The following is a 26,788-nucleotide window of genomic DNA, read 5'->3' as shown; positions in this document are numbered from 1 at the left end:
TGCGATTCCTAGTAAAGTTTGGTGTGCACATGACATCTGACCTCGTTTGGGTCTTAAATTCACCTTCTGGCATTAAACCTTTTCACAGGTCCTGCCAGACAAAAGGTGCAGCTGCTGTGTGGCTTGTACCAGGAGAGGGAAGGCAGAGTCCAGCCACACCTGGCCTCCCACTTGGGTGAAGAGTGTTAGAAAGCAAAGGGGGTTCTGCCCCATCTCTCCTAAGACCCCACACCAGCCCCACTGCCTATTTGTGCACCTTATATGGTGTTATCTTTGTTTTGTCCTGCCGAGATGCTCAAAGAAATGGCCACGTACCTGACTACAGGATAATGACATGAGTCCAGCAGCTGGAAAACTTGCAAGTTTCAGCAAGTGGCTGCTTACAAGAGAGCTCCCTGAAGGAAAAAATCAGTAAAAAGAGAAGTGTCTTCACCCTGGCTCAAACCAGGAGAGTGTTGATGTGTACCAGCTCTTAAGGTTTGCCTGTCCCACTGTGCTCAACTGAACACGTGTGCACACCCACACACAACCGTTTCAAAACAAGGTGGGTTCCTGTTATGGGGTGGACATCAGGCTTCTGTGTTGGGGGGGAGATCAGGCTCATGTTGCAGGAGGGGGAAGAGGGACACATCCCACCTTGGTGGCTGGACCCAAGCTCAGTACAAAGGCCAGGCAAGCCTGGAGATAAGAGGATGTGAAATGGTTGCTTTGAGATGGAGATTCAGGAGGACAATGAGCACTCTGGCACTTACCCAGGCAAGGTTCCTCTTGGTCCTTAATTGGCACCAGTATTGAGAAGGCAAAACACCTAGAACTGTGTGTGTATGAGCAAGTGAAGGGGAGGGGGACCCTCCCATTGAAGCCCCAGGAATTCAGACTACAGCCCCTTGCTCTCCAACAGCGCTCATGTACCAGGCACTGGGGGGGCTGGGCTGCAGTCTGACCTCCCAGGTGTTCCTCATCAGTTTATGACTAAAGCATCAGGTGTGTTTATGACCAGGAAACATTTGTCTGTCCCACAGTGCTCAAGTGAGGCTGTGTGAGAGTGGATTATCCAAGTGGCAAATCCAAAGCAATGAGATGGAAATGTGAGGTGATTGATTAAGGCCACAGACAGAACAAGGTGGGGATGGGCCTTCTAACTGCACTGACTTCAGTGGTATTGCACAATACTCAGCAGGCTGGGGATGCTTTCACCCTTCCCTGAAAAGGTGAAAGTCCTGATATCTGTCCTGGTTTGAGCCAGGATGAAGCCAATTTTCCTTGTACTGATTTTTTTTCCATCAGTAAGCTTTATTTTAACTAGCACTAGTGTGTTCTAACTAAGACTGATAAGAATGGAATATTTTTCTAACTGCTGGGTCTTCAAGGTCACATCTTTACTCTGGTGGCTCAGACACTACAGGGAGATCTTCGACCATCCGGTAGGAGTCTGAGTTAGACAGACAGCAAAACTGGCCAGCGATATTCCATTCCATATATATACGTAAGCTCAGAGGAAGGTCAGAGATCACAGAAGACAACTTCCTTCCTGCATCTTCTTCCCTCCACCTCCATCCATAGCTGGTGTCTGGGAAAGACTCAGTCCATCCCTCACCGTTGACCCCCAGGCTCCAGCTCTCCTGACTCTCATCACTCTCCGCTTTCTCTAGCAGCTCTGGGACTTTTTGGGACTGTTAGGAGCTCAGGAGATGCTGTGGGAGTTGCTGGGGATGGGGGGAGGCAAGAGGCGTTTGCAGAAATCTGAACATATTTGTACACAATTGTATTTATTTTCTTATATCATTAGTGTTTAATTAAAGCTGTGTAGTTTAGTTTTCAATCCAGCCAAGTCTCTCTCTTTTTCTCTCTCTCCTTCTCTACCTGGGTGGGAAGGGGAGGAGATCGAGAGCATTGTTGTCAGACCTGAGTCAAAGGGTGACAATATCTCACCCAAGGAAGCATCTGTGCCTGGGGGAAGAAGAGAGGATCAGGCCAATCAACCTGTCCAATGGGAAAAGCTCTTCACGCCCCAAAGGAAGGATTGAAGAACTAATTTATTGCCCTTTGATGAGGTGGGACTTAGGTCATAACTTGTGTATTCATTGGCTCTTTACAGACTAATTAGGAAAAAGGTAAGGGTGATACCCAGTGTGTGTAGAGCCTTTGTTGCACTTCACAAGTCATGCCCACTCTATAGCCATCAGGAACCTTGGAATGATGACTAGCAGACAAGGACAGGATGGATCCCTTCCTGCCAGTCAGGCCTGTCCTCCCCACCCCAACTTGCCTACTTGTCAGGTGCAAGGCCCAAGGCCCAAGGCCCAAGGCCCAGCTGAGCACTGCTCATCTCACACTCCTCTGCACAGCTCCTGCCAAGAAAGTTTACACAAAGCAAGTCCAAGTTCTGTTTTCCCACCTCTAAAACAACCCCCAAATGGCAACGAGCCTCAAGTTAGCTCTGGGGTGTGTGTATCTCAATTTTTGCTGCTTATGTTCAAATAAGCAGAATCACCTCAAAGAAGACCCAATACCACTTTGTTGCCCCCTTTTCCTTGTAAATCCCATCACTAACTCACCCTAAAATGCTCCTTATGTGTATTTTTCACGCCTTCAAAAAACAGCCGGGGTCCCTCCTGCCACACATGCTTTGTCTCTTGACTAGGGTGTCACCATGATAAAGACTTTATTTTCATCTCATTTTGGAAATACAGAGACCTTGACCATTTCCCTTCAGTCTTGGTGATCCCTGAGGTGGATCCGACCATGACGGATGAGATCCGTTCTCTGGTGAAACCTCTTCTCGCACTGGGAGCAGCTAAAGGGTCGTTCATTCCTATGGAACCGTTGATGTTTCCACAGGGTGGAGCTGCGACTGAAGCTCTTCTGGCACTGGGGACACGTGTAGGGTTTTTCTCCTGTGTGGATGCGAAGATGGTTGAAGAGTATAGAGCTCCAGGCAAAGCTCTTCCTGCAGTCAGGACACGTGTAGGGTTTCTCTCCCGTGTGGATGCGTTGATGGTTGATGAGCCCAGAGCTCCAGGCAAAGCTCTTTCCGCAGTCAGGACACATGTAGGGTTTCTCTCCCGTGTGGATGCGTTGATGCTTGATGAGCTCAGAGCTTCTGGCAAAGGCCTTCCCGCAGTCAGGACAAATGTAGGGTTTCTCTCCTGTGTGGATGCGACGATGATCAATGAAGGCAGAGCTCCTGGAAAAGCTCTTCCCACAGTCGGGACACGTGTAGGAACGTCCACCTGTGTGGACCCGGAGGTGAGAGCTGAGGCCCCTTCTGTCCATGAAGCTCTTACAACACTTGTCACATTGGAAGAGTTTTTCCCTGGAGTGGACACATTGGTGATACTTCAACCCACCACTACTGCTGAAGCTCTCCCCACACTCAGGGCACTTGTAGAGCTTCTCATCCATGTGAATCTGGTGGTGCTGGGTTAATGAGGAATTCTGAGCAAAGCCCTTCCCGCACTCCAGACATGTGAAGGGTCTCTCGCCCATTTGGATTTGCTGGTGCCGGGTTTAATTTGATTTAAAGTTAAAAGTTTTCCCGCAGTTGTGGCAATTGTAGGACATGGTACAGGGATGAAGGTGTCACTATGGAACCACACAAGAGGTGGCTCCAACAGGGCAGCCCCTACAGGGCCACTTGCCCCTATGGATGATTGCAAATGGGCTGGATGGATCTCCTCCCAGTGGTGGAGATGGGCTGGGTAGATCCTGACCCTCTCCTGAGTCCCTGAATGACAGCAAGCTCGTCTCCCATGAGGATTCGATGATGTTTCACCAATGTTGAGCCATGACCAAAAGCTCTCCCAAACTCAGGGCACCCGGATGGATCCTACAATAGATCAAAAAAGCTGAATTTTAGTACAAGCTGAGGCCGCCCTAAACGCATTTCCAGGGTTTTCAGTGGGGGGGTCACATCAAGCCTGCTCTGGGAGAAAATGAGGTGCAAGGTGAAATAAGGGGATTACCCATGGAGTTTGACACCCCCTTGGCCCCCCACCAGTTTTAACTGTGCTTCAGGGACTACACTGACACCTCTAAAATTGAGGTGAGGGAACAATGGGTTCGGGGTCTTTGGGGAGTGCTGGAGGTCGCAGCCACTCCTGGAATGAGCTGGGACTCCTCATTGTACCCGCCCTCCAGGAGAGGGGGAGGAGGAGAACTCCGTGGAGACCAATGAGAGCAGCGGTGGGAGCAGCGCTGGAGCAGAGATACCAAGGCCGGGGAGGAAGGAGCGGGAGCAGGTGCCCGAGCAGAGTTTCCCCTGCAGCCCGTGAAGGGCCACGGTGGCACAGATGTGGACCTGCCCCCGTGGAGCTGCAAAGGAGCCCGTGGAGCCCAAAGAAGCCCGTGGACCCCAAAGAAGCCCGTGGAGCCCAAAGGAGCCCGTGGCTCTGTGGGCAGCCCACGCTGCAGCGTCTGTTCCTGAGGGGGAACAGGGAGGGACTCGTGTTGGAGGGTTGGTGAAGGACTCTCTCCCGTGGCAGGGACCCCGCGCTGGAGCAGGGGAAGGCTGTGAGGAGTCCTCCCCAGGACGGGGAAGGAGCAGCTGAAAACAGCGAGTGACCAACTGGCCGGAAAGCCCCTTCCCTGTCCCCCTGTGCCGCTGGGGGGAGGAGGGACAGAAACGGGGAACAAAGGAATTTGGGGCCGGGAAGCAGGGAGGGGTGGGGTGAGACGTTTATGAACTCTGCTTTTTGTCCTGTTTGAATGTGAAAAGTGATACATCAAATTGATTTTTCCCTCAAGTAGAGTCAGTTTCACCTGTGAACATAATAGGTGAGCGAACCCTCCCTGTTCTTGTCTCGACCCAGAGGCTTCTACTTGGTTCTTGTCCTCCCCATCCCACAGAGGGAGGGCAGGGGGGTGAGTGAGCAGCTGCCTGGTTCCTTGTTGTGGGTCAGGCCAAAACCAGGACACAATCACAGCCCCAATACCCCTGGGATGATTTGGAGTCCCCCCTTGTACCAGAATCCTCACCCGCCCCCTCGGATTGAGGTGCTCACACTCAGTGTGGGGTATTGGCATAACTCCCCCATCATCTCCACCCCCAGTACCTGCAGCGGGGGCACAGCCCAGCCCGGGGGGCGATGCTCTCTCGGGCACCAACTGGGGGGTCCCGGCTGCGGAGCGAAACCTGCCGGGAGCTGCAGCGCGATGGTGGGAAGGGCAGGAAATGAAGGGGCGGGGCCGAGGGGGGCGGGGCCTGGGAGGGGTTGGAAGTTTGGGCTCTGGGTGTTCTACACGTGTGTGTGTGGACGTCTGTGTACATGTGTGTGCGTGTGTGCGCGGTGACACGAAACTGTTTCGAAACCGGGTGGGCTTTTGTCATGGGAGGGACATCAGGTTTGTGTCATGGGGTGGGAGGGGACATGTCCCACCTCGGTGGTGCCGGTATTTCCTCAGGGAGCCTAATATTCCATCCTATCTCTGTCCCCACCCAACCCCGGAATTCCATCCCATTTATTCCATAAAATGCAGCCAAAGAAAACTCTCTCAGACCTTTTTTGGAGCTCAAGAAAGCAGCATTCTTCAGTGCAGAGCTGCAGGGCTGCAGAACAGCTTCCAGAGTCATGCGTGAATCTTATTCACCACATCTGGCTGATCTAGACCTACATGTTCATGATCATCTCGGAACATGGAAAACATTTCTTCGGACTGATCACGATGTTTCTGTTTCTCTGCGGCTGCACAAGAGATGATTCAAAACCCTCCCAGGAGCGTTTTGATGGTCTCTGGTGCCTCTTTGTGGTGGTTGGAGAGAGATTTTTCTGGTGAGCTTTAGCTGAGCCCACATCCTTTGCTCCCAAACAGGGACCTCGTTCGGTGAAGGGTGACACGGTTTGACTCAGGATCGGCAACTGAACCAGCGACAATAACGCTCTGGATCCCCTCCCCCTCCCACCCAGGTGGGGAAGGAGAGAGAGAATGAGGGAGAGAGACTTTTCTGCATTGAAAACTAACCTAGACAGCTTGAATGAAACACTCATCATCAAAGAAAAGATGCACAATTCTACACAGGTTTGTTCAGGAATGTGCAAACCCCTCTTGCCTTCCCCCACCCCCAGCAGCTCCCCCGGCATCTCCTGAGCTGTGAGCAGCCCCGAAATGTCCCAGAGCTGCTGGAGAGAGGGCAGAGCAGCCAGGAGCTGAGGGGACAGTGATGAGGGTCAGGAGTGCACGAGCCTGGGGATCAACGGGATGGATGGATGGATGAATGGATGGAGTAATTGGTTTTTTTTTTAGCACCTGGAAATGTTTGAGGATTTTTTCACACTCTGTGGACATGGGGAACCAACTCACCATTTTTCAATTAAAGGTACAGATTTAGAAAGAAGACCTGTAACAAAGAAAGCAACAATCATTTCAAATGTTTTGGTTTGTTTGGTTTTTTTTTCATTTAGTTTAAGAGTATCTCGTTTTTAATGTGGTTATCCTCTTCAAGTTATTAAAAAGTCTGCTTTTTTTTGCTGCCCTTCTTATCTCCCTTACACCTGTTCAGGATTTTCATCTTCAGGAAAAGCCCCTGGCTGTCCCTCCAATCATTCTTTTAGGCTGTTTTGTTTCTTTAGCAGCAAAGTAATTGCTCCCATAATTTGTAATCTGACATTATATCCTTTTGCCATTTAAAAGCTCCTTTTTCTTTCCAGCTTATTCAAGTTTGTCACTCCTCTTCCTTTTCCTTGCAAACCCCATCACCAACTCACCCTAAAATGCTCCTTATGGGTATTTTTTCCCTCATCAAAAAATAGCCTGGAGTCCTCGCAACACGTGTTTTTATTCTTGACTAGGGTGTCACCATGATCAAGATTTGATTTTCATCTCATTTTGGAAATACAGTGACCGTGACAATGCCCCTTCAATCTCAGTGATCCCTGAGGTGGATCTGGCCATGACAAATGAGATCGGCTCTCTGGAAAAACCCCTTCTCGCACTGGGAGCAGGTAAAGGGTCATTCACCCGTATGGAGCTGTTGATGTTTCCACATGGTGCAGCAGTGACTGAAACTCTTCTGGCACTGGGGACACAATTTAAGATTTCTCTCCTGTGTGGATGCGCTGGTGCTTCATCATCAAAGAGTCTGTGGCAAAGCTCTTCCCGCAGCCAGGACACCTGTAGGGTTTCTCTCCCGTGTGGATGTGTTGATGCTTGATGAGCCCAGAGCTCCAGGTGAAGCTCTGCCCGCATTCAAGACATGTGTAGGACTTCTCTCCCATGTGGATGCGTTGATGATTGACCTCGAAAGATCATCTAGTCCAACCCCACCGCCAGAGCAGGGTCTCCTAGAGTGCATCACACAGGAAGGCGTCCAGGCGGGTTTTGAATGTCTCCAGTGAAGGAGACTCCACAACCTCTCTGGGCAGCCTGTTCCAGTGCTCTGTCACTCTCACAGTAAAAAAATTTTTTCTGATATTCACCTTAAACCTCCTATGCTCCAATTTGTATCCATCACTCCTTGTCCTATCACTGGTCATCACTGAAAAAAGCTTAACTCCATCTTCTTGACACTCACCCTTTACTTATTTGCAAACATTGATGAGGTCACCCCTCAGTCTCCTTTTCTCCAAGCTAAAGAGACCCAGCTCCCTCAGCCTTTCCTCATAAGGGAGATGTTCTACCCCCTTAATCATCTTTGTGGCTCTGTGCTGGACTCTTTCCAGCAGTTCCCTGTCCTTCTGGAACTGAGGGGCCCAGAACTGGACACAATACTCCAGATGCGGCCTCACCAATGCAGAATAGAGGGGGAGGAGAACCTCTCTTGACCTACTAACCACACCCTTTCTAATACACCCCAGGATGCCATTGGCCTTCTTAGCCACAAGGGCACATTGCTGGCTCATGATCATCCTCCTGTCTACCAGGACCCCCAGATCCCTTTCACCCACACTGCTCTCCAGCAGGTCAGCCCCCAACCTGTACTGGTGCATGACATTTTTCTTCCCCAAATGCAAAACTCTACACTTGCCCTTGTTGAACTTCATCAGGTTTTTCCCCGCCCAAGTCTCCAGCCTGTCTAAGTCTCTCTGAATGGCAGCACAGCCTTCTGGTGTGTCAGCCACTCCTCCCAGCTTGGTGTCATCAGCAAACTTGCTGAGGGTACCTTCTGTACCCTCATCCAGGTCATTGATGAAGATGTTGAACAACACCGGTCCCGGTACCGACCCCTGAGGGACTCCACTAGTCACAGGCCTCCAACTAGATTTTGCCCCATTGACTACAACTCTCTGACTTCTTCCTTTCAACCAGTTCTTGATCCACCTCACTGCCTGATCATCAAACCCATACTTGATCAACTTATCTACAAGGATGCTGTGGGAGACGGTGTCAAATGCTTTACTAAAATCAAGATAGACCACATCTACCGCTCTACCATCATCTATCCACCTAGTAATTTCCTCATAGAAGGCTATGAGGTTAGTCAAACATGACTTACCCTTGGTAAAACCATGTTGACTGCTCTTGATGACCCCCATCTCCTTGATATGTCTAGAGATAGTGCCAAGGACAAGTTGTTCCATCACCTTTCCAGGGATGGAGGTGAGGCTGACCGGTCTATAGTTACCCGGGTCCTCCTTCTTGCCCTTCTTGTAGACTGGAGTGACATTTGCTATCCTCCAGTCCTCAGGCACCTCTCCTGTTACCCATGACTTACCGAAGATGATGGAGAGGGGACTAGCAATGACCTCTGCCAGCTCCCTCAGCACCCTTGGATGCATTTCGTCCAGATCCATCGATTTATGGATGTCCAGATTACACACCTGATCCCTAACCCAATCCTCATCTACCTGGGCAAACTCCTCCTTTATCTTGACTTCTTCTGGGGCTATATGAAACTGGGGCTCCTGGGGAAAGCCTGCAGGAGTAAAGACAGAGGCAAAGAAGGCATTCAGCACCTCTGCCTTCTTTATATCCTCTGTCACCAGGGCACCCACCTCATTCAGCAGTGGGCCTATATTGCCTCTGGTATTAGTTTTGTTGGCTATGTATTTGAAAAAGCCCTTTCTATTGTCCTTAACCTGACTTGCAAGGTTAAGTTCCATACTTGCTGGAATGGCTGCCAAAACCCCATTGAAAACCCTCTCGTTTGCATCCCAAAAGGCCTTCCTGAGAGGATGGAGACAACAGATAAGGATCTGAGGGGTGGAGGGGGTGGAGGCCCACTCCAGCAGCTCAGTCTTATCTCTGACAAAATAGGTCCAGGTACTTGTTGGTGTTAGTAGAGAGCTTGTCAGGTTGGCCTGAGGCCTTTCTATGTGGCACCAATCAAGCAAAGGAAAACAGGCAAATTGTATTGCCAGAAACTATTGCCAGGTTTGGAGTGCCAGATTTGTCAGGAAACACATCTCAGGTGTTTCAAGGCCTCCCTATTGCATTACTAAGGTTGCAAGTCAAACCAAGAACTGAGGGAAAAATGAGTCCTTTTGAAATGTTGTATGCATGACTATTTCAATCTAGACACCAAGGACAGGATCTCGCTCAGGTGGGAGAAATTAATATACAAGATCTGATTGCATGAGGGAAACAATTACAAGAAGTAAATAGACCAGTAATGTCTACCAGAGCATGGGGTTTGGATTCCCCAGTGCACTTGTTTAACCCTGGGGATTTGGCTGATGTTCAGAACCTTTCAGGTGATCCTCTCCAAGGGAAGTGAAGCGGCCCCTTTCAACTTCTACTCACGACCTACACTGCAGTCCAGCTTGAAAAGCACACCCTCTACATCCGCTAATCAGGAGTCAAGAAGGCTCCTGGCAGATCATGGAAATCTCAGCCTGTAGGACCCACATCTGTAAGACTGATCTGAAACTAATGTTACTGTTACTACGTCTGAAGCTCAGGTTTAGGGCAACATTCATTCCTAGTTGGCCCTTGAGAAGCAAACAGCCTTGGGAAGACAACACTGGGACACCTGTCCATTTCTCTGAGAACTGTTCCATATGGCAACCCTATACCAGATGTGGTAAATTGCTGGGATGGCATGGGATGAACTTTGTGTTATGCCCAAATCTGACCAGTGTCACATCGGTAACTAATGTGCCCCTAAAATGTGGTGCAGTTAAAGGGATAGGGCCTCCATTACAGATGAAGGAGTGCTTCCTTCAAAACCAATGCAATAACACCTCCATGAACAAGGAACACATTTAGGAGTCTTATAAAGGGGAAAAAAATGACAAAATGTATGGGCTGGCCTGTCTGTACCCTACTTAATGGGTAATGTTCACAACACGCCCTAAAACCATATTGAAAAAGGATGTGGGATCTCAGACGGAGCTTCCGAGCAGGCACGCAGCCGTGCAGGTCTCTGGTTGCAGCAAATGCCTGAGCCTGGCCCTGGTACCGGAGGGAGCCAGTGGCTCCACGTGTGTGCGGTGTGAGCGAGTAAATGATCTCCTCAGGCGTGTGGTTAAACTGACGGAGGAGGTTGAAAGACTAAGAACTATCAGAGAATGTGAGAGTGAAATAGATTGGTGGAGCCAAACCCTGAGGCAAGGGCAGAAGGAAGAGGTGCTAGAGCAAGTGATGGATCCCCTCCCCTCCTGTCATCAGACAGAAGGAGAGAACTTTAGAGACATGGAGGAATGGAGGGAGGTCCGTCCTCGGAGAGGCAAGCAAAAACCCTCCCAACCCGCTCCACCCTCCAAATTGCCCTTGAAGAATAGGTATGAGGCCTTGGAACTTCAGGGACAGGTAAATGAAGTTGGAGGGGTAGATCTGTCTAGTGAAACACCTAGGACTTGTCACTCAGCCCCACGCCTTAGGACTTCTTCAACTAAGAAGGAAAGGAGGGTAATTGTGGTGGGTGACTCCCTCCTGAGGGGAACAGAAGGGCCCATCTGTAGACCGGGCCCATCCCACAGGGAGGTCTGCTGCCTCCCTGGGGCTCGGATTAGAGATGTTAAAGGAAACTCCCAAATCTTGTAAATCCCTCCAATTGCTACCCACTGCTGATTTTTCAGGTTGGCAGTGACGAAATTATTACAAGAAATGTAAGGGCAATGAAGAGAGACTTCAGGGCCCTGGGACGGCTGGTTAGGGGGTCTGGAACGCAAGTAGTGTTTGCCTTCATACCTCCTGCAAGAATGGGTGAAGAGGTAAACAGGAAAAGTTTACAGATCAATGAATGGCTACGTGACTGGTGCCAAAGGCAGGGCTTTGGTTTCTTTGATCATGGGCTGCTATATGAGACACCTGGCCTGATGGTGGCAGGTGGGATGCACCTGTCCCAGAGGGGGAAAAGGCTTTTGGGGCAGGACTTGGCAGGGCTCATTGAGAGAGCTTTAAACTAGATATGAAGGGGGAAGGGGAGAAAACTGGGTCTGTTAGGGACAAGCCCAAGAAGAACATACCAGGGCCTGAAGGAAGGTGGTCTAAGGAGGATTTGGTCCCACCAGTGTGCTCTGCTTGCTTCCTGAAATGCCTGTACACCAATGCACGCAGCATGGGGAATAAAGAGGAAGAGTTAGAGGTCTGTGTGCGGGCTAAGCATTATGATCTGGTAGCAATAACAGAGACATGGTGGGACAGCTCACACGACTGGAACGTGGCCATGGATGGCTCTGTGCTTTTTAGGAAAGATCGGTCGGTGAAGCGAGGTGGTGGAGTTGCTCTTTATGTGAGAGAGCAGCTAGAATGTATCGAGTTTTGTGCAGGGGCTGATGAGGGGCAAGTTGAAAGTCTGTGGGTAAGAATTAAAGGGCAGGCTGGTGTGGGTGATACAGTTGTGGGGGTCTACTACAGACCTCCTGATAAAGATGAGGAAGTTGATGAGGCTTTCTACAGGCAGCTGAAAGCAGCCTCACAACTACAGTCCTTGGTCCTCATGGGAGATTTTAACTACTCCGATATCTGCTGGAAGACTTACACAGCCAGCCTTGCACAGTCTAGGAGGTTCCTCCAGTGCATTGATGCAAATGGTGGACAAGCCGAGTAGAAGAGGAGCTGTTGGATCTTGTGCTCACCAACAAGGAGGGCCTTGTTGAAGCAGTGGTGGTCAATGGCAGCCTTGGCTGCAGTGACCACAAGATGGTGGAGTTCAGGATCCTGTGTGGGAGGAACAGAATACTCAGCAGGACCAGAACCCTGGACTTCCACAGAGCAAACTTTGGCCTCCACAATCAATTGTTAAGGGAAGTCCCATGGGACAGGATGCTAGAAGGTAGAGGAGCTCAAGATAGCTGGTCAACATTCAAGGACCACTTCTTGCAAGCTCAGGATCAGAGCATCCCAATGGGTAGAGAATCTAGTAAGGGAGCTAGGAGACCAGCGTGGTTAAAAAAGGAACTGCTGGGCAAACTCAAATGGAAAAGGAAAATCTATAGATCATGGAAGGAGGGGCTGGTTACTTGGGAGGAATATAGGAATGTTGTCAGAGGATGTAGGGAGGCAACTAGGAAAGCTATGGCCTCCTTGGAACTTAACCTTGCAAGTCGGGTTAAGGACAATAGAAAGAGCTTTTTCAAATACATAGCCAACAAAACTAATACCAGAGGCAATATAGGCCCACTGCTGAATGAGGTGGGTGCCCTGGTGACAGAGGATATAAAGAAGGCAGAGGTGCTGAATGCCTTCTTTGCCTCTGTCTTTACTCCTGCAGGCTTTCCCCAGGAGCCCCAGTTTCATATAGCCCCAGAAGTAGTCAGGATAAAGGAGGAGTTTGCCCAGGTAGATGAGGATTGGGTTAGGGATCAGGTGTGTAATCTGGACATCCATAAATCGATGGATCTGGACGAAATTCATCCAAGGGTGCTGAGGGAGCTGACGGAGGTCATTGCTAGTCCCCTCTCCATCATCTTCGGTAAGTCATGGGTAACAGGAGAGGTGCCTGAGGACTGGAGGATAGCAAATGTCACTCCAGTCTACAAGAAGGGCAAGAAGGAGGACCCGGGTAACTATAGACCGGTCAGCCTCACCTCCATCCCTGGAAAGGTGATGGAACAACTTGTTCTTGGCACTATCTCTAGGCAGTGTAGGTGAAAGGGACCTGGGGGTCCTGGTAGACAAGAGGATGATCATGAGCCAGCAATGTGCCCTTGTGGCTAAGAAGGCCAATGGCATCCTGGGGTGTATTAGAAAGGGTGTGGTTAGTAGGTCAAGAGAGGTTCTCCTCCCCCTCTATTCTGCATTGGTGAGGCCGCATCTGGAGTATTGTGTCCAGTTCTGGGCCCCTCAGTTCAGGAAGGACAGGGAAGTGCTTGAAAGAGTCCAGCGCAGAGCCACAAAGATGATTAAGGGGGTAGAACATCTCCCTTATGAGGAAAGGCCGAGGGAGCTGGGTCTCTTTAGTTTGGAGAAAAGGAGACTGAGGGGTGACCTCATCAATGTTTACAAATATGTAAAGGGTGAGTGTCAAGAAGATGGAGTTAAGCTTTTTTCAGTGATGATCAGTGATAGGACAAGGAGTGATGGATGCAAATTGGAGCACAGGAGGTTTAAGGTGAATATCAGAAAAAAAATTTTTACTGTGAGAGTGGCAGAGCACTGGGACAGGCTGCCCAGAGAGGTTGTGGAGTCTTCTTCACTGGAGACATTCAAAACCCATCTGGAGGCATTCCTGTGTGATGTGCTCTAGGTGACCCTGCTCTGGCAGGGGGGTTGGACTAGATGATCTTTTGAGGTCCCTTCCAACCCCTAGGATTCTAGGATTCTATGATTCTATAAAAAAGAGTTCATGTGAATAAACCTTTTTGGACAACGGTCCATCCTAAACGTTGGAGAAATACACAGTTTGTGCAGTGCTATAACCTGTGGTGTGCAGGAAAGTTGATGTCTGTAATAGAACCCACCCTGAGGTCATGTGAAAGTGTTTAGTTTTACCAACAGTCTTCTTGGGTCAGGGGAACCTAGAATATTGGTTACCAGAACTTTGAGGGAAGTACACGGGGAAGGGTAATAACACTGACCATTTGAACCTTTGTGAAACTACCACTGGTGGCACTCTGTGTGGACAACCACCCCAGTTATACAAACACTGCTTGTTACCATCCTGTCTCCTACTGTGTTTGAAATGTTGACAGAGATTAATGCTAGACATGTATGCTTAGTAGCAAGCAAGCAATCAGTAGTTGAAGAATATGGAGTCACCACCACGTTTGTAGGGTGTCTTCAAAATGTAAACATTGAGCTTGGCACAGAACATCTGCATTGTTTTGCACTTTCAGAGGAACAGGTAGTAATGCCTTGGCCTTATGAAAGCTTGAACCTAAGTTATGCAAGCTTGTCTCTGGGGAAATCAGATGAGATATTGAACCAGTCTCAAGAACTTGGAGAACATTTGAAGAAGCCAAACAAAAATTTTGGCAGTAAGAGGCAAAGAAGAACTTACTGGACTGTCCTATCAAATGGAGTCTGAAACTGCCCGTTGGTGGTGGGATATCTTTTCAGGATAAGTAGTCTCTGCAGAAAGAGCCTGGAATGCTCTCATTCACCCACTTTTGATAATGTTAGTGTTTGTGATTCTACTGACAGTCGTTAATTGCCTTATATGGTATAGGCTGAAGAAACTATCTAAAGGAATGTACCAAGTGTAAAGAAAAGGGGGGATTGATAGTTGTAGAAATGTACTACAGTGATGACTTTGCTCTACTAAGTTAGCTGAGTGGGTTACTCTTCAACGATGTGCTTTGTGTCAGTTAATGTCAAGCATCCTGCAGGTTATGGTGACATCAAGTCTTCTAAGACCTGTGGCACCAACAGGAAATATCCCTGTTGATTCTGGACCCACCTGGGCAATCTACCAGCAGGACACTAGAGACAGCACAGGATGGGAGACAGGACAAAGAAGACAAAGGACTGGAATCCATGAAAATCCCACAGGAGACCCTCAAGCACGCATAATTATGAACAAAAGTAGTTCCAGGAAATGAAGTGACTATGTTAAGAATTCCGGGACACATCTGTAGCAAAGCAAGAATCATTAATTTCAATATGTAGATTTTAAAATCTTTCTTTATTTTAGCAGTATCTGCTTTTGAATGTAGTTTTCTTTCCAAGATACAGGAAGTGTGCCTGCTTTTTTCTTCCTCTCTAATCTCCCTTACACCTGCCCAGGAATTCCATCTTTAGAAAAAGGTCGGTGGCTGTCCCTTCAGTCATTGTTTAAGGCTGTTTTGTTTCTTTAGCAGGAAAAAAAAATATCGTTCCTTTAATTGCTAATCTGACATTATGTCCTTTAGCCATTTAAAAAGGTCCGTTTTCTTTCCAGATTATTCATGTTTGTCACTCTTTGTGGTTATTTTGTTTTGTTTTGTTCTTGTTTTCTGTAGCGGTTTTCCTTCTTATCATTACTCCTGAAAAGGAAGAGAACAAGAAGCAGGGATGGGGATTTGATACGTTTTCCAGGCTTGCAGGAGGCCCCGCCCTGAAAAGTATCCTCTTGTTTGTTTTGTGTGGAGTAGCCACATAAATGTTTCTGCCTTGTATTATTCTATGTATGTCCTATCCAACTTCTCCAACATGTAGTAGCAAATACACAATCTGTAACAGCAACATCAGCTGATGATGTTAGAAAAGATGCTCTTTCCTACCCATTCTGGCTTATTTTTCTATTTCCTCTCAAAAGCATCTCAGGACAATGTTGAGCCACGAGGTGATGTGAGAAGCCAGCATGTCTCAGCATTGTTGAATACATGCTTGTGTCTTTAGGAATGGAAACAAACCTTAGCACCAAACAATGGCTGATCCAGTCGACATGGAAATTAGCCAGAAGGTGCTGAAATCTCACAGGAAGGACACAGCTCAATACTCACCTCCCACGCTTCTAAGCTGTATGTCTGCAGCCTGAGGTTTGAGGAAGAATTTCGGTGAGGATGTGAGTGTCCCTCTGAAGACCAACTCAGAGACACAAGGCACATGTACACAGAGGAGGGGCTGAGCTCAAGAACTGTGACTATAAAAACCTGTGACACTATCAATGCAGCAAAGAGCTTCCCCACCCAATGACATCACTGGGCTGTGGTGGGAACTATCCTGTTCTTGCTATTTTCCCTAGTTCTGCTTTCTCCTCACTTTACTGTCTTTATCCTTTTCCGCTCTTGGCATCTTGAAATTTGTTGTGCGATTCCTAGTAAAGTTTGGTGTGCACATGACATCTGACCTCGTTTGGGTCTTAAATTCACCTTCTGGCATTAAACCTTTTCACAGGTCCTGCCAGACAAAAGGTGCAGCTGCTGTGTGGCTTGTACCAGGAGAGGGAAGGCAGAGTCCAGCCACACCTGGCCTCCCACTTGGGTGAAGAGTGTTAGAAAGCAAAGGGGGTTCTGCCCCATCTCTCCTAAGACCCCACACCAGCCCCACTGCCTATTTGTGCACCTGATATGGTGTTATCTTTGTTTTGTCCTGCCGAGATGCTCAAAGAAATGGCCACGTACCTGACTACAGGATAATGACATGAGTCCAGCAGCTGGAAAACTTGCAAGTTTCAGCAAGTGGCTGCTTACAAGAGAGCTCCCTGAAGGAAAAAATCAGTAAAAAGAGAAGTGGCTTCACCCTGGCTCAAACCAGGAGAGTGTTGATGTGTACCAGCTCTTAAGGTTTGTCTGTCCCACTGTGCTCAACTGAACACGTGTGCACACCCACACACAACCGTTTCAAAACAAGGTGGGTTCCTGTTATGGGGTGGACATCAGGCTTCTGTGTTGGGGGGGAGATCAGGCTCATGTTGCAGGAGGGGGAAGAGGGACACATCCCACCTTGGTGGCTGGACCCAAGCTCAGTACAAAGGCCAGGCAAGCCTGGAGATAAGAGGATGTGAAATGGTTGCTTTGAGATGGAGATTCAGGAGGACAATGAGCACTCTGGCACTTACCCAGGCAAGGTTCCTCTTGGTCCTTAATTGGCACCAGTATTGAGAAGGCAAAACACCTAGAACTGTGTGTGTGTGAGCAAGTGAAGGGGAGGGGGACCCTCCCATTGAAGCCCCAGGAATTCAGACTACAGCCCCTTGCTCTCCAACAGCGCTCATGTACCAGGCACTGGGGGGGCTGGGCTGCAGTCTGACCTCCCAGGTGTTCCTCATCAGTTTATGACTAAAGCATCAGGTGTGTTTATGACCAGGAAACATTTGTCTGTCCCACAGTGCTCAAGTGAGGCTGTGTGAGAGTGGATTATCCAAGTGGCAAATCCAAAGCAATGAGATGGAAATGTGAGGTGATTGATTAAGGCCACAGACAGAACAAGGTGGGGATGGGCCTTCTAACTGCACTGACTTCAGTGGTATTGCACAATACTCAGCAGGCTGGGGATGCTTTCACCCTTCCCTGAAAAGGTGAAAGTCCTGATATCTGTCCTGGTTTGAGCCAGGATGAAGCCAATTTTCCTTGTACTGATTTTTTTTCCATCAGTAAGCTTTATTTTAACTAGCACTAGTGTGTTCTAACTAAGACTGATAAGAATGGAATATTTTTCTAACTGCTGGGTCTTCAAGGTCACATCTTTACTCTGGTGGCTCAGACACTACAGGGAGATCTTCGACCATCCGGTAGGAGTCTGAGTTAGACAGACAGCAAAACTGGCCAGCGATATTCCATTCCATATATATACGTAAGCTCGGAGGAAGGTCAGAGATCACAGAAGACAACTTCCTTCCTGCATCTTCTTCCCTCCACCTCCATCCATAGCTGGTGTCTGGGAAAGACTCAGTCCATCCCTCACCGTTGACCCCCAGGCTCCAGCTCTCCTGACTCTCATCACTCTCCGCTTTCTCTAGCAGCTCTGGGACTTTTTGGGACTGTTGGGAGCTCAGGAGATGCTGTGGGAGTTGCTGGGGATGGGGGGAGGCAAGAGGCGTTTGCAGAAATCTGAACATATTTGTACACAATTGTATTTATTTTCTTATATCATTAGTGTTTAATTAAAGCTGTGTAGTTTAGTTTTCAATCCAGCCAAGTCTCTCTCTTTTTCTCTCTCTCCTTCTCTACCTGGGTGGGAAGGGGAGGAGATCGAGAGCATTGTTGTCAGACCTGAGTCAAAGGGTGACAATATCTCACCCAAGGAAGCATCTGTGCCTGGGGGAAGAAGAGAGGATCAGGCCAATCAACCTGTCCAATGGGAAAAGCTCTTCACGCTCCAAAGGAAGGATTGAAGAACTAATTTATTGCCCTTTGATGAGGTGGGACTTAGGTCATAACTTGTGTATTCATTGGCTCTTTACAGACTAATTAGGAAAAAGGTAAGGGTGATACCCAGTGTGTGTAGAGCCTTTGTTGCACTTCACAAGTCATGCCCACTCTATAGCCATCAGGAACCTTGGAATGATGACTAGCAGACAAGGACAGGATGGATCCCTTCCTGCCAGTCAGGCCTGTCCTCCCCACCCCAACTTGCCTACTTGTCAGGTGCAAGGCCCAAGGCCCAAGGCCCAAGGCCCAGCTGAGCACTGCTCATCTCACACTCCTCTGCACAGCTCCTGCCAAGAAAGTTTACACAAAGCAAGTCCAAGTTCTGTTTTCCCACCTCTAAAACAACCCCCAAATGGCAACGAGCCTCAAGTTAGCTCTGGGGTGTGTGTATCTCAATTTTTGCTGCTTATGTTCAAATAAGCAGAATCACCTCAAAGAAGACCCAATACCACTTTGTTGCCCCCTTTTCCTTGTAAATCCCATCACTAACTCACCCTAAAATGCTCCTTATGTGTATTTTTCACGCCTTCAAAAAACAGCCGGGGTCCCTCCTGCCACACATGCTTTGTCTCTTGACTAGGGTGTCACCATGATAAAGACTTTATTTTCATCTCATTTTGGAAATACAGAGACCTTGACCATTTCCCTTCAGTCTTGGTGATCCCTGAGGTGGATCCGACCATGACGGATGAGATCCGTTCTCTGGTGAAACCTCTTCTCGCACTGGGAGCAGCTAAAGGGTCGTTCATTCCTATGGAACCGTTGATGTTTCCACAGGGTGGAGCTGCGACTGAAGCTCTTCTGGCACTGGGGACACGTGTAGGGTTTTTCTCCTGTGTGGATGCGAAGATGGTTGAAGAGTATAGAGCTCCAGGCAAAGCTCTTCCTGCAGTCAGGACACGTGTAGGGTTTCTCTCCCGTGTGGATGCGTTGATGGTTGATGAGCCCAGAGCTCCAGGCAAAGCTCTTTCCGCAGTCAGGACACATGTAGGGTTTCTCTCCCGTGTGGATGCGTTGATGCTTGATGAGCTCAGAGCTTCTGGCAAAGGCCTTCCCGCAGTCAGGACAAATGTAGGGTTTCTCTCCTGTGTGGATGCGACGATGATCAATGAAGGCAGAGCTCCTGGAAAAGCTCTTCCCACAGTCGGGACACGTGTAGGAACATCCACCTGTGTGGACCCGGAGGTGAGAGCTGAGGCCTCTTCTGTCCATGAAGCTCTTACAACACTTGTCACATTGGAAGAGTTTTTCCCTGGAGTGGACACATTGGTGATACTTCAACCCACCACTACTGCTGAAGCTCTCCCCACACTCAGGGCACTTGTAGAGCTTCTCATCCATGTGAATCTGGTGGTGCTGGGTTAATGAGGAATTCTGGGCAAAGCCCTTCCCGCACTCCAGACATGTGAAGGGTCTCTCGCCCATTTGGATTTGCTGGTGCCGGGTTTAATTTGATTTAAAGTTAAAAGTTTTCCCGCAGTTGTGGCAATTGTAGGACATGGTACAGGGATGAAGGTGTCACTATGGAACCACACAAGAGGTGGCTCCAACAGGGCAGCCCCTACAGGGCCACTTGCCCCTATGGATGATTGCAAATGGGCTGGATGGATCTCCTCCCAGTGGTGGAGATGGGCTGGGTAGATCCTGACCCTCTCCTGAGTCCCTGAATGACAGCAAGCTTGTCTCCCATGAGGATTCGATGATGTTTCACCAATGTTGAGCCATGACCAAAAGCTCTCCCAAACTCAGGGCACCCGGATGGATCCTACAATAGATCAAAAAAGCTGAATTTTAGTACAAGCTGAGGCCGCCCTAAACGCATTTCCAGGGTTTTCAGTGGGGGGGTCACATCAAGCCTGCTCTGGGAGAAAATGAGGTGCAAGGTGAAATAAGGGGATTACCCATGGAGTTTGACACCCCCTTGGCCCCCCACCAGTTTTAACTGTGCTTCAGGGACTACACTGACACCTCTAAAATTGAGGTGAGGGAACAATGGGTTCGGGGTCTCTGGGGAGTGCTGGAGGTCGCAGCCACTCCTGGAATGAGCTGGGACTCCTCATTGTACCCGCCCTCCAGGAGAGGGGGAGGAGGAGAACTCCGTGGAGACCAATGAGAGCAGCGGTGGGAGCAGCGCTGGAGCAGAGATACCAAGGCCGGGGAGGAAGGAGGGGGAGCAGGTGCCCGAGCAGAGTTTCCCCTGCAGCCCGTGAAGGGCCACGGTGGCACAGATGTGGACCTGCCCCCGTGGAGCTGCAAAGGAGCCCGTGGAGCCCAAAGAAGCCCGTGGACCCCAAAGAAGCCCGTGGACCCCAAAGGAGCCCGTGGCTCTGTGGGCAGCCCACGCTGCAGCGTCTGTTCCTGAGGGGGAACAGGGAGGGACTCGTGTTGGAGGGTTGGTGAAGGACTCTCTCCCGTGGCAGGGACCCCGCGCTGGAGCAGGGGAAGGCTGTGAGGAGTCCTCCCCAGGACGGGGAAGGAGCAGCTGAAAACAGCGAGTGACCAACTGGCCGGAAAGCCCCTTCCCTGTCCCCCTGTGCCGCTGGGGGGAGCAGGGACAGAAACGGGGATCAAAGGAATTTGGGGCCGGGAAGCAGGGAGGGGTGGGGTGAGACGTTTATGAACTCTGCTTTTTGTCCTGTTTGAATGTGAAAAGTGATACATCAAATTGATTTTTCCCTCAAGTAGAGTCAGTTTCACCTGTGAACATAATAGGTGAGCGAACCCTCCCTGTTCTTGTCTCGACCCAGAGGCTTCTACTTGGTTCTTGTCCTCCCCATCCCACAGAGGGAGGGCAGGGGGGTGAGTGAGCAGCTGCCTGGTTCCTTGTTGTGGGTCAGGCCAAAACCAGGACACAATCACAGCCCCAATACCCCTGGGATGATTTGGAGTCCCCCCTTGTACCAGAATCCTCACCCGCCCCCTCGGATTGAGGTGCTCACACCCAGTGTGGGGTATTGGCATAACTCCCCCATCATCTCCACCCCCAGTACCTGCAGGGGGGGCACAGCCCAGCCCGGGGGGCGATGCTCTCTCGGGCACCAACTGGGGGGTCCCGGCTGCGGAGCGAAACCTGCCGGGAGCTGCAGCGCGATGGTGGGAAGGGCAGGAAATGAAGGGGCGGGGCCGAGGGGGGCGGGGCCTGGGAGGGGTTGGAAGTTTGGGCTCTGGGTGTTCTACACGTGTGTGTGTGTGGACGTCTGTGTACATGTGTGTGCGTGTGTGCGCGGTGACACGAAACTGTTTCGAAACCGGGTGGGCTTGTGTCTTGGGAGGGACATCAGGTTTGTGTCATGGGGTGGGAGGGGACATGTCCCACCTCGGTGGTGCCGATATTTCCTCAGGGAGCCTAATATTCCATCCTATCTCTGTCCCCACCCAACCCCGGAATTCCATCCCATTTATTCCATAAAATGCAGCCAAAGAAAACTCTCTCAGACCTTTTTTGGAGCTCAAGAAAGCAGCATTCTTCAGTGCAGAGCTGCAGGGCTGCAGAACAGCTTCCAGAGTCATGCGTGAATCTTATTCACCACATCTGGCTGATCTAGACCTACATGTTCATGATCGCCTCGGAACATGGAAAACATTTCTTCCAAATGATCACAATGTTTCTCTGCACCTACACAAGAGATGATTCAAATCCCTCCCAGGAGTGTTTTGATGGTCTCTGGTGCCCCTTTGTGGTGGTTGGAGAGAGATTTTTCTGGTGAGCTTTAGCTGAGCCCACATCCTTTGCTCCCAAACAGGGACCTTGTTCGGTGAAGGGTGACGCGGTTTGACTCAGGATCGGCAACTGAACCAGCGACAATAACGCTCTGGATCCCCTCCCCCTCCCACCCAGGTGGGGAAGGAGAGAGAGAATGAGGGAGAGAGACTTTTCTGCATTGAAAACTAACCTAGACAGCTTGAATGAAACACTCATCATCAAAGAAAAGATGCACAATTCTACACAAGTGTGTTCAGGAATGTGCAAACCCCTCTTGCCTCCCCCCACCCCCAGCAGCTCCCCCGGCATCTCCTGAGCTGTGAGCAGCCCCGAAATGTCCCAGAGCTCCTGGAGAGAGGGCAGAGCAGCCAGGAGCTGAGGGGACTGATGAGGATCAGGACTGCATGAGTCTGGGGATCAGTGGGGACGGATGGATGGATGGATGGATGGATGGATGGATGGATGGATGGATGGATGGATGGATGGAGGGATGGATGGATGGATGGAGGGATGGATGAATGGATGGATGGATGGAGGGATGGATGGATGGAGGGATGGATGGATGGATGGATGGATGGATGGATGGATGGATGGACGGACGGATGGAGTCCTCCCTGGATGCTGGTCATGGATGGGAGAGAAGGGGAGAAGAAGCAGGAAGGAAGTTGACTTCTGTGATCGCTGACTTTACACCAAGCTTTGTGTTTGGAACACTTTGGTTAATGTTGCTGTCTGTCTAGTCCATTCCCCCTACATGAGGGCTGCAGATGCAACTCTTGTGCTCCCTTAGCATCTGAGGCTGCAGATTCAAGAAGTAGAACAAAGTGGCTTTGGCACCTCAGCAGTAACTTAAGCATTCCAGGGTTATCAATCCAGTAGCTGGAAAACTTCCTGCTGCTTAAAAGAGAGCTCTTGAAAGGAAAAAGGTAAGTAGAAGGAAAATTGCCTTCATCCTGGCTCAAATCAGGATAAGGGGCCAAGGTTTTTATCTGAGTTGTTGCCTGAGAGTAGAATTCAGACACTCCACTTCACCCCTTGATCATGGCCTGTAGGAAGGATGATAGTCCCAGGTGTTGGATGGGACATTGTAACATTTGGCATATATGTTGCTTGTCTTGAGTAATCCAAGAGAGAAACAGTGTATTTAGACACTTGGGATGCCTGGTGTTTGTCTTGAGACACCTAAGAGTTTAGCAGGATTTATTGCTGGACTAAAGAGATGTCTCAGCAGCCCACCAAACTGTTTTACTCAGCAAGACCCCGCGACATGTCAGGCAATTGAAAAGAGGGAAAGGATTATTTCCTTCCCAGTTTTTTTTTTTTTTTTCTTCCTTTTTTTTTTTTTCTTTTTTTCATTTCTAATCCACAGATAGAGGGCTGGGGTTGTAACTGTGAGTTAAGAAGTAAGCATGTGTCTATCCTCTTGGGGAGTGTTGTTGGTGGCAGTTGTAAAATCAAAGTTCTTGACCTCCCTGAGATGTCTGCCCTGATCTTGTGAGGTAACTAGTAATGGAAAAGGAAAATCAAACAGGAGATCCTTCCCATCCTTTGATCCCGAGACCTTATTTCAGGTTTTGGAAACTTCTGATGCCCGTCCATCAGTCTCGGGACGGGACTGGGCTAAAGATAACTGGTATAATCTGCAGAGTGTGGCAGATCCTATCTCTGCATTGCAAAAGGAGGCGAAGTTGCGACTCAGGGAGGGTAAAGCTACAGGTTGTGCAGCTTTGGAAGCGGCAGTGACAGCCACACAGGAAGAGGTAAAATCCCTGAGAGAGAAATTAGAACAAGAAAAGAGCAAAGTGCAAGCCCTCTCAGGGGTTGTGTGGACTTCTGTCATGGTGGAGGGGGGCAGCGAGGGGAAATCTGATTATCTGGCTGTGGATTATATCCCTCCAAAGAATTAAAAGAATTACAGAGAAGGATAGATCAGTCAGAAATATCCCCCCTCTTGAGACTGCTGCTAAAAGTGGAATATCTTTATGATGGTGATCATGATACTCAACCTCAGATGAAAACAAAAGAGGTACTCTTTTCCACTTTGGATCTTGCCAAGTTAAGACAAGATTTTGGCAGAAGCCCCAAGGAATCTGAGACAGAGTATGTGTGGAGGGTCAATTTTGTTGGGGGGGGATCAGACCACATTAACTGGAACAGAAGCAGATGGATGTCGGAGACCCGGGGTCTTTTTAACTACTGTTGGCCAGAGGGCCCTGTGGTCACTCACACAAGGTGCTGCTCATTGGGCTGGGGGATTAGATCCCCTAGAGGGGGGGGACCCATCGGCTATTGCAGGAACTATGGAAGAGGTCATAGAGAGTGTACAAAAAGCAGCCTGATTGCAAATGATGCACAACCAGCAGCTGATTCCTCATCAGGAATCGCCAAAGTTATTGCGAGTGGATCTGGAAAGGATGACGCCAGTAATCCCTGGGCTTCCTGAATCCCTTAGATCTATGGGAATTCAACTGCAGGGACAGATTAAAGCTGCCAACCCACTTGAGCAACTTGAAGAGATCACAATTACAGCTCAGGAGCTTAACTCGCAAAGGTCAAAAATACAGACCTGGGGGGAGATTGCCCAGGAGCTTATGAATAATGGCCAGAAATATGGGAAAATATTCAGGCCTCCCCTGCCTAATCTTATTGAGCGTCGGCAAGGAGAGACCTTTGGAATCTTGTTTGGGAAAAGGGGATTCCGTATGAATTAATGAATGGGACCCCTACAGATATGTGGAAAAAATGGTGATTGCTTGGCTGGATAAATCACACACTTCGGTGATTCATGAGAAAGATGAAGGTAAAGGAAAAAGAAGCCAGTGCTCCTCCCCGACTCTCAGAGATTTGTTGGAATCCATTCTGACTGTGAGAGCTAAGCAGGAAAATCAGCTGCCTCCACTCCCCATGGAGAGCCCGGGGGGGGGGGGGGGGGGGGGGGGGCGGAGGGTGGATGTAAATGAGAAGGCTCCCTGAGAATGCAAGAGATTTGCTGATAACTTGTTTTATAGGCCCTACTAAAACTCTGATAACTTTTATTCACTGCACTACGGTTTCTGCCTCCATCATTTGATGAAGATTTGTCTGGTTGTGGTACTTTTGGTCTTCTGAATTCCTGACTTTTTTGTTGGACTACGGGTTTTTGCTTCTGTGTATTAATTGGGATCTGACTAAGGTGAGAAAGAGAGACTGAAGGTGATATTCTGAAAAGGTCTCGTTGTTTTCCTTGTGTCTTGTACTTGTGTTAGTAGAAATGGGTAGTGTATCCTCAGCAGGAGGTGACACCATCAAATGTGCACCATTAGGAGGTATTCAGAGATACTAGGATAAGTTTGGGAGTATATTGCAGCTGATGTTGGTTTGCAAACATGAGGGAAGAAATCGTGATGGTCCTAGAAGGAAATGCAAGTGGTTAGTAAGGAAAGTTGTTGTAAGTCAGTGAAAGGGGATGAGAATGTAGAAGAAGTGCAGCTGAGGGTAGGGATTGCATCCTGGTGGCTGGGAGGATGAGGGGGCAGTGTCCCGCTGTTCATGCCCCTTGAAGACAAGCAGACAGGGTGGTAACAGACTTCTTACCACTTGTGTGCACTTTGCCTTTAACTCTGCCTGGCCAGTTAAAAAGCCAAACGGCCAGTGGAGTGCCGGCTTACAGTTGCTGACAGGCACTGAATGCCAGCACTCTGCTTCTAAGCCCCGCAGTGCCAAATGTCTCCGAAGTGGTAACTCCCACTCAGGGAGCATCCCGTTCGTGGGTTGCAACCCTAGATGTGTAAGTCTTGTTCCTAATAAAAAGTTACGACAATGATGAATTCGCTGTTCTAGGTTAGCTGAACGGGTTACTTTTTAAACAAAGTACTTTGTGCAACTGTCAGTCAGTTATACCAAGCATCCTGCAGGTTGTGATAATATCAAATCTCCTAAGACCTGTCTCAGCCAACAGGCAACATTCCGTCTTATTGTCATGTTGATTCTGGACCCACCTGGGCAATCTTCAGGCCTTTTACAGCTGAAGAGATAGCAAAGCAGCTGGAAGGCACTTGAAACCAGCAGGAGACAGGACTAAGAAGACAAAGGACTAAACTCAGCAAGGACCCCCACAGGAGACCCTTGATCGTGCATCATTAAAACTGAATATGCATGGTTTTTGTCTGCATATTAGTGTCCTGGTTTGAGCCAGCTGGGGTGTTTTGCTACCTTTGTTTTGAAGCACTTATGATGGAGTTATGCCCAGTGCTGCCGATAAAGAACACCTGCTTAATAGTCTCTGTGACCATTGAGTCCTGACTTTGGATTTTCACAGCCCCATGGTGGTGTATGTGGACTTCACCTGTTGGTGAAAGTTTCTCACACCCATCTTTTATGCTTCAGATGTTGCTTTGGACCCACATTGTGCACTGTGTGCTTCTAATATCTTTTTCCTGCTGCCCTGGCAGTTTGCTCAGTTTGTGCTTCTAACACACACAGCTTCATTGTTGCTGTGTGCATTACGGATTATGTTGACTCCTAGAAATCACAGAAGATGCTCTTTCTTCATGTGGTATCTTTTTGAGTGTGTTTTAATTCTGACGTGTGGTAATTGAATGTTATTAACATCATATTATCCTTCATCCTTAGTATTTATCTAGGGAGCTACTGGATGCCCATGACTTCCTGCGCTGTGTCTTAAACCTTTGTTTCTACTCCCCAGGGAAAGGGAGACTGAGGATCCTGCAAACGTGCTCCATTGCCCAGGACAGCCAGTTTTGGTGGATATGCCTTCTCTAGGGGAAATATTAGACCCTCCTTTTAACCTTCAACTCACAGGGGGAGTTGAGATCTGTCTTTTGTTTTGTCTTACAGGGGGAAGATCGGATGATAACCAAGCCTAAGGCACCCTGGCACTACACCTGCTCTGGATCATTGTGGCCTATTTGTAATTGGTTTAGCACCTGGAAAAGGTTGAGGATTTTTTCACAGTCTGTGGACATAGGGAGCC

At 49.0% G+C, this 26,788-nt stretch overlaps 1 protein-coding gene and 1 pseudogene across 1 annotated transcript in view; one reads left to right on the top strand and one right to left on the bottom strand.

Moving 5' to 3' along the window:
* LOC127396196 (zinc finger protein 850-like) overlaps positions 1-26,788 on the top strand; it is a 183,446-nt gene that overhangs the window by 82,644 nt on the left and 74,014 nt on the right. The window lies entirely within an intron of this gene.
* LOC127396186 (uncharacterized) overlaps positions 1-26,788 on the bottom strand; it is a 122,089-nt pseudogene that overhangs the window by 55,040 nt on the left and 40,261 nt on the right.

The sequence above is a fragment of the Apus apus genome, unplaced genomic scaffold (genome assembly GCF_020740795.1).
Source record: "Apus apus isolate bApuApu2 unplaced genomic scaffold, bApuApu2.pri.cur manual_scaffold_30_ctg1, whole genome shotgun sequence".
Classification (NCBI taxonomy): domain Eukaryota; kingdom Metazoa; phylum Chordata; class Aves; order Apodiformes; family Apodidae; genus Apus; species Apus apus.
The sequence above is the reverse complement of the archived record's forward strand: the minus strand, read 5'-3'. Positions and strand labels throughout refer to the sequence as shown.